Source organism: Beta vulgaris, chromosome 6, assembly GCF_026745355.1.
Source record: "Beta vulgaris subsp. vulgaris cultivar EL10 chromosome 6, EL10.2, whole genome shotgun sequence".
Taxonomy (NCBI): Eukaryota; Viridiplantae; Streptophyta; class Magnoliopsida; order Caryophyllales; family Amaranthaceae; genus Beta; species Beta vulgaris.
Window position 1 is genome coordinate 45,681,639 of NC_079207.1, and position 14,831 is coordinate 45,696,469.

The following is a 14,831-nucleotide window of genomic DNA, read 5'->3' on the forward strand; positions in this document are numbered from 1 at the left end:
TCTGCTGCCGTCAGAGCTGATGAAGACCTTTCCAGTTTCTCACGGAGCGTCTTGCACTCCTTCTCCAGGGTAATAGCAGCGGAACGCAGGGCCGAGGACTTTTGGGTGGCCTACGCAAACATTCGGCGTCAAGGCATGCTAGCTAAGCGACGTTGAGGGGAAGGAAACGTCAGTTTCTCTGCCGACGGAAAGATAGTTGGTGCAGTGATCTCACAGAAATTCTTAGGGAGGCTGATAGTGAAAGTCTCCCCCTCTGGTGGCGGCGTCCTTGTTGGTTTTGGGGCGTCCGTCGAGCCTGCTGTCCTAGCAATTTTGGGAGCGTTCATGGGTGACGGCTTCACAGCTAAGGCGCTTGCGGCTTATTTCCTCTTCCTGGCCCGTTCTAACATTTCTGCTTCGGAAAGGCCGACAGTTGGCGTCTTGGATCTCGTGGACATGGTATTTTCTGGAGACATGTAAGGGCCGTCAGTGTCATGAAAGCAAAGAAATTCTTGAAAACAACACAAGAGGGTGTGTTACTTGACGCCATAGATGGATACGTGTCATTGGTAGGTTCGTTGGTGTTGGTGGTATGTTCCTCCGTAGATTGGGGCAAGACGTCTCCGTCCGACGACGTCAACTCGAACTTATTGTGGAACGTCCGTTCTTTGGCGGAGTACTTCTTGAGGAGCTGATTAATTTTGGTCCTGCTGTAGATTGATTCTTCGACAGACAGGGGTAGTATTTCTGCAAACACAAAGGAAATTAGGCGGCGTCAAGAGTGTAGACAAGAAAAGACATAGAAAAGAAAGGTAAGTACCTTCGGAGTTCCACCCATCATATAAGAAATCAAAGCTTTTCCCCATAGACTTCTTGTTCACAAAAAAGTATCTTTTCTTCCACCCTCTGTCATTCGCCCCAGAATTTTGTACTAGAGAGTGTTTCCCGGTTTTCAAGAAAAAAGTATATCTAGAAACTTCTACTCTCTTCACCTCATAAAGGTATAACAGATCTTCAAGGGTGAATTCCATGTTTGTATCTTGGGTTAGTTTGTCAATTACATGGATTACACGCCAGACCAAGGGCATGATTTGGGCTCGACTCACTTGCATGACGGAGAGGAGTTGAGTCATTAGGGAATTTAAAGGGAATTCATAGCCAATTTTAAAGGGGTATTCGTATAAAACTACCCAACCCTCAGGGCAGTCATCAGGGCGTTCATCTCTGGTGGGTGCTCTAATTTTGGTAGAGATGGGTAGCCCAGATTTGTCAAGAAAATTGTCTATGTCGTCTTCGGTAAACTCACTGGCGACACTCTTCCCCCCTATGACCCCCGCTTCAACTATGACAACCTCGTCTGTGCTCTCCATCGTTTTTGGTGCCCTTTTTGATTTCCTAATCCTAGGGAGATTTTCTTCGGGTGCCATAAAAGAAATGTGAAGGATTTAAAAAGAAAGATCACCTGGTTCTTGGTTCGTCAAAGGGTTGAAGAAGCACCTGAGAAAATGACCGTTTTTGGGAGAATGAATTTTTGAGGAGAGAGAAGTGAGAGAGTGGAAGATGAAGAGATGAAAGGACAAAGTTAATGATGGGGTGGTCTTAAATAGAGAAGCGTGTCAGGTTGGTGAAAGTGGGCGGTTGTCCCAACGTGGGTGATTAACGGTTTTCTTTAAAGATGGACTACAGACACGCGTCAATCAGGGGCAATTGTTGGGCCCTCATTTTCTATAGGCTTTGGCGGGATTTGGGCTTATTTTGAATTCATAATCTGCATGGCAGTTGAGTGGAGAAGTGGCGTGACTGGGTCAAGCAACGTTTTACATTGGCATTGTGGCAGTTGAGAGATATAAGGGATTACGTTGGATTTCGCTGACGTGGCCCACATAACGAGGAACAACTCAAATGGCAGCTGGGAATATTCTTATATATAAATATGTAACTCTATGTAAACCTAGCTCTTCTTCTAATTTTCTCTCTAAGTCCACAGATACATTATACTCTCTCTCTCTTTGCTATTTCATTCATTCATTGTCACGAAGAAGTAACTTTACATTGTACTCAACTATTGTATTGACGCCGTCGGCATATTAGTGGATTGGTGATCATGAGCATCACCCGCGGTTTTTCCCTTTAATTGGGTTTTCTGCATCAACAATTCTTCTGTCTTTTTATTGCTTTTGTTCATATTTATTTCCTACTTAATTGATGATGTTGATTGCTCAAAGTATATTGATCTAGTTGTTGGCACCTTCACCTTTTAAGTACTTGGTACAAAATCGGCATAAACACTACTCATTCCATATTTAACACGCTCCTCATTCCAACAGGATGCATATTTCTTTTAGGGACCTTATTTCCTTAGTTATTTCGTAGTTAAGCGTGCTTGGCCTGTAGTAGTTCTAGGATTGGTGACCTTCTGGGAACTTTCTCAGGCTGCGCATGAGTGAGGATAAAATATGCCCAATAAACATGTGTTGGTTATCGAGGACAATTGTTGGCCTGGATGTGCATTGGTAACCACAGACTTGACTTCTTATGGGTTGGGTGTTACAAATGGTATCAAAGTAATTAGTATCCAACATGTTGCTACCCGCAGGTCGTTGTCGCCGAATATATGGAGTCCTTAGGCGCAACAAGGGCGTTGTTGTCCTTAAATTTGGGGTGTATGTAATACCCCTCATGGTTGCTTTAATAGGATTTATCATCTTACTCAATCCAACAAGATGCATCTTTCTTTTAAGGGAGCTTATTTCCTTAGTTACTTCATAGTTAAGCATGCTTCGTGACCTTATGGTGAAGTTTCTCAATGTGCGCATGAGTGAAGACAAAATGCGCCCAACGAACTTATGTTGGTTATTGAGTACAGTTGTTGGCCCTGGATGCGCATTGGTGACAATAGATTCAATTGCATATGGGTCGGTTGTTAATATAAATGGTGTCAGAGTGATTATTATCCATGTGGCTACTCATAGGTCGTTGTGGCCGAATATGTGGAGTCCTTAGGCGCAATGAGGGCGCTCCTGTCCTCAAGTGGGGGTGTATGTAATACCCCTCATGATTGCTTTTATATGGGATTTCGCATGTTACTCATTCCAATAAGATGCATGTTTCTTTTAGGGAGCTTATTTCCTTAGTTACTCATAGTTAAGTGTGCTTCGCTGAGAATTGTTTTAGGATGGTGACCTCCTGGGAAGTTTCTCAGTTTGCGCATGAGTAAGGACAAAATATGCCGAACTAACTTGTGTTGGTTATGGAGGACAATGGTTGGCCATGGATGCACATTGGTGACGACAGACTCGACTTCATATGAGTAGGGTGTTACAATCTCTCTATCAAAGAGTTGTACTACCCAAATGTTGGGTTATTTCTACCCATCTATTGTGTTTTATCTCTCTTTTTGTTGAGTTTAGGATTATGTTCTTAATTTTGACTAAAAAATTTAATTCATTTATGAAGATTTATTCAGTGTCGCGACATATATCAATTTTACATCTACAACCAATTATATCAAACTTAGTTATATTTCAGAACTACAACAGGTTGAAAAACCCTATAGTGGAAGGTTGTATCAAACAACTTTGTGATGAAAGAGAGTACACAAAAGTGTCAGATCTCATCTACAACGATCGTGGTTTTGCCATTTTTTAATTTTATTTGATTAAAATTGTTATTTATTTGTTAGTTTTGATTTTATTGTAAATGTCATAAGACTCTTTCATTGACAAAATTATTTTTCTTAAAAACGAAGTGACCTGAAGATGATTCTTATCCAAATTACCTCAAGACTTCCAAGGTTGATCATACTTGAATTAATCGAACACGATTCCATCTGACACAGATTAACATGATTCACTTCAACCTGAGATGACATAAATTAGAGCCTTCAACCCCGTATGAATTTCACCACGAGTTTCATGGACTATAGATGTATTACAACTTAAATGAACCCGCTCTCACGATTTTGACTTAGAGTGAATATAGAATATACCCTAAATGAACCAATCTTAGAGCATTATTGATGATGAACCAAAAAATGGTTCATAAGCTTGAACCATTATTTTTTCCCTTAATGATGAACTGGAGACTTGCTTACGCATGGATCGAGGGCCAACCATTCGGAGTTTCGAATGGTTCGTGAACCAAAACAAACCTCCCACGCTGGCAAAAGAAAGGAGAAGAAAACCAAAAAAAGCAAAGCGCCACATGTTTTCTTCCTGTTGGTGGGAACAACGTACAAAAGACAAAAAAAGTCAGCTACCATCTTGAATCTCTGACGTGCGCGCCAGCTGGCGAGTTTCTAGTGACCAGCGCCTGCGGGCCTATTAAAATTTGCCAAGTGTTTAATTTTCATTGGTCACTTTAATTTTTAACGTTAAAATATTTGTAACGTTACTAATTCAAAAAATACAAGTAAAAAAAACCAAAATTCATAATTTTTAAATTCTCTATATATAGACACCCATTTTGCTATATTGTATTCACAATTTAAGTTTTCTCTTATATTCCTATGATCATTTCTTTTATCACATTATTTTGCTTTACCTTACAATCGTTTAGAAAAAAAAAACTTGATAATTATAGATTCTAATTATCCTCATTATGTATCTAATCCTAATCATCATCCTAATCCTAGTAGAAGAAGCAAAAATCGTCTCACAAATCCACAACAAAAAACAAACCAAAACCCCATAAATTACCAACAAAATCTTAATAATTATCCCCAAAATCCCCCAAATTACCCACAAAATCCGCATAATTATCAACAAAATCTTTCAAATTATCCGCAAAATTCAACTCAAAACTATTCACAAAATTACCCCCAAAATTATCGCCAACATCAATATAATTACTAATATAATTCCACCCCTAAGAGTTCCCATAACCCACAAAATTATCCACAAAATCAAGATTATGATGATGATAGTGATAATGATGAAGATGATGGTGAATTTGAAGTTCCATGCAACAACAAACCTTCACTCAACTTTTGTCTGAACCAACACAATTTCAACCAACTGCTTAACCAACTCCTTATCCAACTCCACAACAAACTCAAGAACCCATTGTAAATGAGAAAAAGACTTGGTTGAAAGCTGAAAAAGAAGCACTAGTCTCAGCATTTATGAATCACAACAAGAATCCGCACTTTTAGCGTCTAAATTTACCATCCGGCCTAATCAGACGCAAATTAGCGTCCGTTTTTGTAAAATTAGCATCTGTCTTTGAACGGACTCTAATTAACGTCCGTTTTTGTAAAATTAACGTCCGTCATTTAAGCGGACGCTAATTAGCGTCCGTTTTACAAGTTTACCGTCTAACTTGACGGACGGTATTTAAGAAAAACACGACCCACCTTATTCTCTCACCTCGCATCACAACCATCCTCTTTCTTCGCTCTTCTTTCTCGCTCTTTTTTCTCGCTCTTCACATCACAACCGTCGACGGTATTCAACCACACTTCCTCTGATTTGAAGGAGGTTCGCTCTTCATCTTTCCATCTTAAAAGTTGACGAATTATCAAATTTCCGGCATCAAATTTCCGGCATCAAATTCAAGGTAAGAGAAAACAATTGCACAATTTAAACAATTTCGACGAGACTCAAAAACTCGGATCTCCCACAAATTTGAAGGTATAATTTGTTAGTACTAATTTTAATATCAGTCTTATGCTTTGAAATTTGTATCTCATACATATTTTAGCAAGAATTCAGAATTTATTTGTTGTAATTTTTTCATTTGTAAGCTTATAATAAAAAAAAAGTCAGATTTTTAGGGATTTTAGGGTTTTAGTGTTATTAGATACGCCACTGAATTGTTAGATGTGATTTTTTTTGGGTTGTTTCAGATCTAGTTTTTTTTGTTAATTTCTCAATTCTCCTTCAAAACCCCATATTTATCCTCTCTTTTTTTCGATTTTTATTTTCGTATGTTTTTTTCGTTTTCTCAATTTTTATTTATCCTCTCTCTTTTTCGATTTTTGTTTCAGATCTGGTTTTTTCTTGATTTTTTCGTCGCGTTTTTGTCCTAATTATTTCGTAACAATAAGGTTTTGGTGGTTGCTGTGGAAATTCAGGTATGGAGGTTTGCTTGGATCTTTGCAATCATAATGCTTATCCTTCTTTCGAGATTGTAAGTCTCTCTCCAAATCTAGATTATCAACTACTCTCCCAAATTCAATTCAATAACTGTCATATTCCATTGAATTTTTTCAAAGATTTATGGTGATGAATTCATCTTTCTCGTCTGGATGGTTTTATGCTATTATCGTTTTTTGATTTTACGATCGAATGTTAATTGATCTAGCTCGAATTTTGGTACTTTGTTGTTGCTGATATTGATTCTGCATTTCGCGGATTTTTGTGCTTAGGATTGTTATATTGTAGTTAAGCAAACCTTAGGTAGTTTTTATGCTTTCTAATGCTTGAATGTGGTCGATCATTCTGCTGCTCAGTAGATCGGTCAAGTGATTCAGATATGTCTTTTAGGTTTTAGTGTAATGTGGTCAGCGTGGACTGTTTCATCATGCGTCATTTGTATTACGATGTGAGGAGTTAATTTCCGAGTACCTTATTGAAGGTTTGAAGAGTCACTAATGGAAAAGTGGGCGAATTGACGATTTTGCTTTATACTTGGTGTACTACATTGTAGTGTCTCCAACTTTTGGTTAAGTGTGAAATAGTGAGATGCACTTCCAATGGAGAATGCAAAAATTAGAGGTTTTGCAATCAGCTACTAGGGGATAATGTAATAAACACTTAAAGGTCATAGTGTCTTTCTGTGGATTTCATTGGATTTTGAATTCTTTTGAACGGCTACGGCATAGGGATACTGTAGATAGCTGATGGATTTCTTTCTGCATAGATCAATAGATTCCTTTCTGCTTTTAGATTATATGGTCGCTCCCCTCATGGATTTCACATAATGATTTGCACAGGCACCTTAGTTCTACTGTATCTGTGGTTGTTCACTTGTTCTTTGTGCTTAATTATACAAATATGTTGCTCTCTTTTATCTCAGTCTAGTAGAAAAGAAACTGTTTTAGATCTTGCCAAGTTTGTTGACAAGGGCGTCCAAGTTAAGCTTACGGGTGGACGACAAGGTTCTTCTTTCTTCCATTTTCTTTCCTAATGTACTTTGTGTTTCCCATTTGATAATTAGGATGTAAAACCATTTGGAAAAGGAAACTTGGAAAGTTTTCTTAACAATTGGACTATGGAACTCAATTACTCATAGATACTAAAAATTAGCTGCTCCTTATATCCTTTTCGATCATGCGCTAATTATTGTATATGAGATATCCTGTATAAAATTGGGTCAGATTTCTTTTTGTTGGCACTTTTTCCAGCTTCATCCTGCATGCTAGACAAACTATATAATAACATGATTTTTATTTCTGTAATAAACTCTTTCATAGGTGATGCTCCACATATAAATTATAATGTCTCTTCCTATCCAACTTGCCAGCTAATTATAACAACAACCATGCTCAGATTATCAGATATTTGATATTATACTATAGTTTATACACTAATCCAATATTCGTTGTTACATGCTGCTCCCTGCCTATTAGTAATAAACTCTTGCATGCATTGTGCAGTTAAACTAATTGAATTATATTAGAAGGAAAGTTAGGAGAACATACAAAGAAGCATGGCATTAGTCCTGACTCCGACCTATTAGTCCATCTATCTTGACCTTCAGGAAATTGAATTTATTTGTCTAATAGTTGTCTAATATCTTGACCTTCAGGAAAAAAAGATCAAGTTGTCTACACACGGGTACACTGGCTTTGATACTTATAGAGGCAGCCACAGGAGGGAAGAAGATATATTGTGATTGTGATTAAGATCAAGTTCAGTTCATTGAGGAACCCTATCCTAGCTAAAAGATCAATTCACTTTGATTAGTAGAGTGACTAATCTATGTGGTTATGATCATGAAAACTGGAGGAATTTGCTTATTTCGAGTGAAGACCATAGAGAATGATGATTTTGTTTCCTTGAGCTGGTTCGTGAGGGATGCATTGGCTAAGGCCAAGATACTTATAGATGCTCTTTATAATGATGGGTGGGCTGCATTTCTAAAGTCCTTGGTGACTCAAAATATTTAGTTTTGTTCCAGATTTTTGTTGTGGAGTTTAAAATAGTGTACATGTAATTATGTGAGATTTGTATTAGATTTTGTTAAGTATACTAGAATTTAGTTCTCGAAATATTTTTCACTTGTATCTACATTTATTATCAATAATAATTGAATTGATTTGTTTGCCTTAATAAAAGAAGTATGGTATTTGCATCATTTCATATCTTATCACATTAAATATCAATTAATTAAAAGAAAAAAAGCTTCCAAGAGTAGCGTTTGTCCGTCAAAAAAAAAAAAAGTAGTGTTTGTGAAAATGGCCGCTAATTAGCGACTGTTTTCTAGGCAGTCGCTAATTAGCGACCGCCAAGGCTAATTAGCGACCGCCAAGGCGGCCGCTAATCAGCGTCTGCGTCCGACGGTCGCTAATTAGCGACTGCCTAGGCGGTCGCTAATCAGCGTCTCTGCTGAGCGGTCGCTAATTAGCGACTGTAGAGGAATCGGTCGCTAAGGTCGAAATATCGGACGCTAAAAATTTAACGTCCGCTTTGCGGACGCTATTTGGAGAATTAGCGACCAAGGGTTTTGCATCAGCCATTTAGCGTCCGTTGGCGGACGCTAATATATTTAGCGTCCGATTCCGTGTTTTTAGCGTCTGATTTTTGCGGACGCTAAAAGCTAACATTCTTGTTGTGAATACAAATTTAGACAGGAATCGTGGAACGAAGCAAAAAAAGGTTGCCTTTTAAGGGAAAGTGATGAAAGAATACGAGGGAGCGAGATAAGCCAACCCTCATGAAATTCAGTTTCGCACTATTGGCAGTTCGAAGGGCCAATGGTTTAGAATATCTGAAGCGGTGCAAAACTGGTGTGTATGATATGACAAGGCGGACGTAAGAAAGGTGAGTGGTCAAAATGATGATGTGATCTCCAAAACCCATAAGATATTTGAAAGCGCAAGAGGTAAATTTCACTTCTATGATGAATGGATTTTGATAAGGAAGTTCAAAAAGTATCGTTCCATATTGAGTAACCCTATTTACAAGATGACATGTGGACGTCCGTCGAATAATACGCTTCAAATGTCAGATTCAGTGGTTCTGGAAGTAGTGGGAAGAGAACAAGGTCTAAAGATGGAGGCTCCACACCAACCATGCCCACAAGCGGAGATGTTCGGGATGATCACTCACCTCATCTAGAAGGCAAAAAGAAATCTAAGGCCAGACCCCAAGGGTAAGAGCCAAACCAGTGAAGCTATTGAAGCTTTTTCATCTTTTGATAAACTTCAACTCTATGGTGAGCGGAAGGGATTAGATAATGATATGCAACATGAGAAACTACAGTTTCTTAAGTAAAAGGAAGCAAAGGCAACTCGAGTTGGAAGAGATAACAGGCAGAGGCAGATGGAATTATAGGAGAAAAACTTAAAGATGCAATAATATCATGTGAATTGGCAAATGATCCAATCATCAACCTCTAAGTAAAACCGCCTACCATGGGAATATGAAATGATCAACAATTTGCAAATATACTTTAACAACTTTGGGGGACTATAGAATTTATGTTTGGTGTAATATGTTTAGGCTTTTTGTATCTATGTAATATGTTTTAAGTGTGAGTGTTATGAATTATATTATGTTGTATGTTTGAGTGTTAATGTTTTATATTTTAGTTTAATTTGAGTGTTTGAGTATCAATATTTTTAAGTTTTGTTGTAATCTCACTCATGTAATAAAAGTTTAAGTATTTTGTCCATTATCTATGATCCATTACTCCTTTTCAGAGAACCCATGTGATACTGTCTCTAAAGACACCTCTATGATCCCATACTACTTTTTAGAGAACCTATACAATACTGTCTCTGAAAAGACACCTCTATGATCCCTTACTCCTTTTCAAAGAACACATGTGATACTATCTATGAAGAGACACCTCTATGATCCCTTACTTCTTTTTAGAGAACCCATGTGATACCGTCTCTGAACAGACACCTCTATGATCCCATACTACTTTTTAGAGAACCCGTGTGATACTGTCTCTGAAGAGACACCTATGTGTTCCCATACTACTTTTCAAAAAATCCATGTGATATTGTCTTGAAAAAGTATCTCTATGATCCCAGACTGTTTTCCAGAAAACCAATGTGTTACTGTTTCTAAAGAGACATCATTACCTACTCCTTTTCAGAGAAGCCATGTGATGATACACTTCCTACTTTAAAATAAATATCTATGCTCCTCCATTAGTATATATAAAAAGGATCAGAGTTCTACAATTCTCTATAGCAATCTCCACTACCAAAATCAGATATCTTACAAATCTAAAATGGATTCTTACAAATTTAATATCAGTTCAACTTCCTACTCTTCTTACGATGATTCATAAGAGGAAATGAGGGATATGGAGAATAAAGAAGTAGATGACATGATAGATAATGTCACTCATACTTATCTCCCATTCCTTGTGTCGGCGGTCACTCCTAGAATAAGATCGGGTGGACGTACTCGACCTCGGGATGATAGGGGTCGAGAAGAAGGTCATTTAAGATTATACAATGATTATTTTGGAGAAAATCCAGTTTGCTCAAGTATGTTGTTTTGACGTAGATTTCGTATGCAAAAGCATGTTTTTGAGCATATCATGAATGAAGTTGTGAGGAATGATGACTGGTTCCGAACAAAAGAGGGATTGCACTGGTCGTTTTGGCTTGTCGCCGTTGGAAAAGTGTACTGCAGCAATACGACAATTAGCTTATTGGTGTGCTTTTGACGCTTGCGATGAGTGCATACGTATTAGTGATAGCAAGACAAGATTGGCACTTCAGCGATTCATTGATGGTGTCATTAACCACTTTAGTAATGTGTACTTAAGAAGACCGAATGAAGTCGATCTGAGGAGGCTGTTACGAATTTGGAGAAGAACGTGAATTTCCTGACATGATTGGTAGTATCGATTGTATGAATTAGGAGTGGAAGAATTGTCCAACAACATAGAGAGGGCAATATGAAAGAAGGGTAGGGTTAGCTACACTTGTACTTGAATCTGTAGCTGATAGGGACTTATGGATTTGGCATTCTTTTTTGGGAAATGCCGGGAAGTTGCAACGATTTGAACATGCTTCATAGATCTCCTGTGTTTGAAGATGTTTTAGAAGGTCGAGCTCCGGCTATCAATTTCGTTGTAAATGGCCATCAATATAACCAAGGACATTAACTTACTGATGGTATCTATCCCAAATGGGCTACTTTTGTGAAGTCCATAACGAGTTCACAATCTCATAAACACATAATCTTTGCAAGACATCAAGAACCAGCAAGGAAAGACGTGGAACGAGAATTTGGAGTGCTACAAGCTCAATTTGCTATTATTCAGATGTCACCCCTTGCTTGGGATGTGAACATATATACTTCATAAAATTATGTTGGTGTGCATAATCATGCACAACATGATAGTTGAAGATGAACGAGAAACCTACCAAAATTGCATGAATCCATCAGAGTTTAACGAGGCAGATCTCGACATCGTTCTGCTCATAGAAACAACGAAGAGCAAGAAGGTCACTTTGAATAACATAACGAGCGAATTGTCGAAATCAACACGTATTTGTAGCACAAAGCACAAAGCACAAATCAAAGATCAGCAAACTCAATTATCTTTATAAAATGATTTGATCGAACATATATGGGCAAAGTTCGGTATGAATGAGAACTAAAAAATGGAATTTTATCAATTTTAGTTTTTTGTTTTAGTGTTGCATTTAATTTACACGTCTTCTTTTCATTTGATTTATGTAATATGTTTTGAATGGATGCATCTCTTTTACTATTTGTCAACTAATATTAATTAAATTTCAAAAATTAAATTAATTAGTCCTCGATTATTATTATATAATAAGAATAAGTATTTATAAATTAATAATTATGAGAGTTAATTATAATTAATTAGTGTAAAATGATTTTACATTAAGACTCCGGTTGGGTAGGGCGTAAAACGTTTTTCTGGAAAACTATTTTCCTCTATTTTCAATTTTGCATTGTTTGGTTGGCAAAAGAGTGTAAAACCATTTTCCCTTGAGGTGAAATTATTCTCCCAATGACGGAAAACCGATTTCCTTTCAAAATGAAGGGAAAATTATTTTCCTTATCTCTCTTGTACGAGCCTTACTACGGGCTTGTTCTCGCCAGCTTATTTTTAGTTCAGTTCAGTTCAGTTCAATTCAGTTCAGTTCTGTTCTGTTCAGTTCAATTCAGTTCAGTTCAGTTCAATTCAGTTCAGTTCAGTTCAGTTCAACTCTGGACAATACTTTTACTCTCACATATCACTATTCATTTCAGTTCAGTTCAATTCAGCTCAGTTTAATTCAGTTCAATTCAGTTCAGTTCAATTCAGTTCAGTTCAACTATTTTATGCCGAAGAGAACATGCCCGTAAACCTCCTTAATTTCCCTTTCATTTTCCTTTCCTTTCATCATTTTTCTTACATGAAGTAATAATCCGTAATGTTTAGTAAGTTATTAGTTATAATTTTTAAAAAGGTTTTATATATTAAAAAGGCTTTTTATTAATTATAAAGGTTTTAAATAGGCTATTATATTAGATTATGGGTTTTTCAAATAGACTCTAGCCCAAAATTAAGTATTGGGCCTAAGTTCACAAATCTAACCAAAGTAATTGCTTAATAAAATTAAAAAAATTTTAAAAGAGAAAAATTCAAAAAGGATGTACAAAAGATTTACAAAAGATATAAAAGAAAAAAAAAAATCAAAGTTTTGACTTCGGCAACTCACCGCCAGGGAGCTAAGTTTATGTCTATCAAATTTGGTGACTTTATTTTTTATCTTTTGGTTAATTAGCATCTAGACTATTTATCTTATGAAATATTCCTCTATTCTAGCTATATGATCATAAAGAGATAGTGTATCCTAGCTAAAATTTATTATCTTTTCTAAAAAATCCATCTTTTAGTTTCCTAATCCTATTCCGATTCTACGTGCCAACTAGTATAAATAGGGGTCTCTACCCATCATATTCTTCACACCAAATTTGAGGAATACATCTCTTTTCTCAAGTTTAAACTCTCTCTCCCTCTTAGCCTACCTTTTCTCTTCTCCCTAGTAGTTATTAATTTTCAAAGTGTGTGTGTACTTGTAGATCTTTAATGATTGTTTTGGCAGTGTAGTATCATGTTTTTAGGAAAATATTTTGGATTGCAATACATGTTTTTATGAGCTTTATTATGAACTGCATCTGTTTTATATGAGCATGTTTGAATGTTTACAAATTTTATTTATAAACTTTGAATTATGTCTTTCGTTTAATATATTTATAAAGTTTGATCTTTGAATTTATATTCAAATATTTTAGGAGGAGTTTGATGTTTTGATTCATGTTTAAATATTTAAAAAGGAGTGTTTTTGAACTATTATTATTTTTTCAAAGGTTAACCCTTAAGCAAGTTATTTTATTTATGCCTTTATATGGCTAAGTTTTATGAATTATTATTCTTTTTAAAGGAGAAGGATTTTTATTAGATATATGATCTTTTATGATCGCAATTATAAAGAGGCAACGGTTTGTTATTTATTAGCAAGAACGGTAGCCATTATATTATTTACCCCATGTACTTTTTGTATAAGTCATGTGGACAAGGTAGTAACCCCTTGTAATAGACTAAGTAAGGAATACTAAACTTGGGGGGTGTGCACACTTTAGGAAAGGTACCTAGGCAAGGAAAAGGAGTTTTTATTAAAGTTATGTACTTTATATTATACAAGTTATTACAAGTATCTAAGGAAGGTTTATAAAAATATCTTAATGTTTAGTAAAGTATTTTAAATTTCCGCATATACATGTACTCAGTATTTTTACTGACACGCATTTTGTTTTGTTTGTTTTATGGCTTTGTCCCTGTGATGACCCTTTTGGCGAGCAAAATTACAGGTTGATTAATGCATACTTCGCATGGGGGAGCTAGTAAGGAGTAATATATAGCTTAGTTTAGTAGTAGTTATTTTTATAATTTCCTTTGTCATAGTAGTAATAATAAATTTTTTATTTATCAATAAAGATAAGTTTTTATTATTAATTCCGTTGCATTATTCAATTAGTAGTTAGTAGTTTTAGCCTTTAACGTTATCACGTGGTGGTAATACTCTCAAGTTTCTCAAGTGTTTTATATTAAAATATATTCTTCAAAAAGAGAGAAATTTAGGGGTGTTACACATGGAACCAAACAATGGAAAACTTACACTGAAAATGTTTTACACTCTACCAAACGGAGCCTAAGGATAGAAAAAAAAGGATGAGAGAGAATGTTGAATTATTATTTTTGGGGTTTATAGTTAAGAGTGAAATTAAAAATGGTGTATGAGAATGATGTGGAAAAGAGAAAGAAAAAAGAAAAGAAAAAGATGAACCATTTATTTAGATTCGTTGATAAGATGTATCCCTCAGCGTTTTTTTTGGGTGTACCCTCATAGTTTTTTTTTGGGTGTATGAGTCACTATGAGGGGTTGTTTGGTTAACATTATTTAACATAGGAAGTTAGAAATCCAATGAATTGGATTTGTTTAGTGTTGTTTGGTTGACAAATTCAATGGAAAGTAGAAATTCTTAAGAAGTTTCACTTCCCACAAAATGGAGGAGTTACTTATCTAGGGGCACCTAGGTCAGTGAAAATTTCCATGAGAATTTTCATTTCCCTTAAATTGCCAAACAACAGTTAAAAAATACAATTACATGGAAAGATAATATTTAGGAATTTGCACTCCC

The 14,831-nt window shown here is 36.1% G+C and overlaps 1 long non-coding RNA gene across 2 annotated transcripts; it reads left to right on the plus strand.

The window, feature by feature from the left end:
- Positions 1-5,344: 5,344 nt before the first annotated feature.
- Positions 5,345-8,043, plus strand: LOC125498988 (uncharacterized). 2 transcript variants are annotated; one of them, XR_008969974.1, is made up of 4 exons: positions 5,345-5,609; positions 5,966-6,108; positions 6,997-7,078; positions 7,729-8,043. It is a non-coding gene; the product is annotated as an uncharacterized LOC125498988 (long non-coding RNA). The 2 variants fall into 2 exon arrangements; XR_007275644.2 differs by having other exon boundaries at positions 6,053-6,108; positions 7,729-8,042.
- Positions 8,044-14,831: the final 6,788 nt, after the last annotated feature.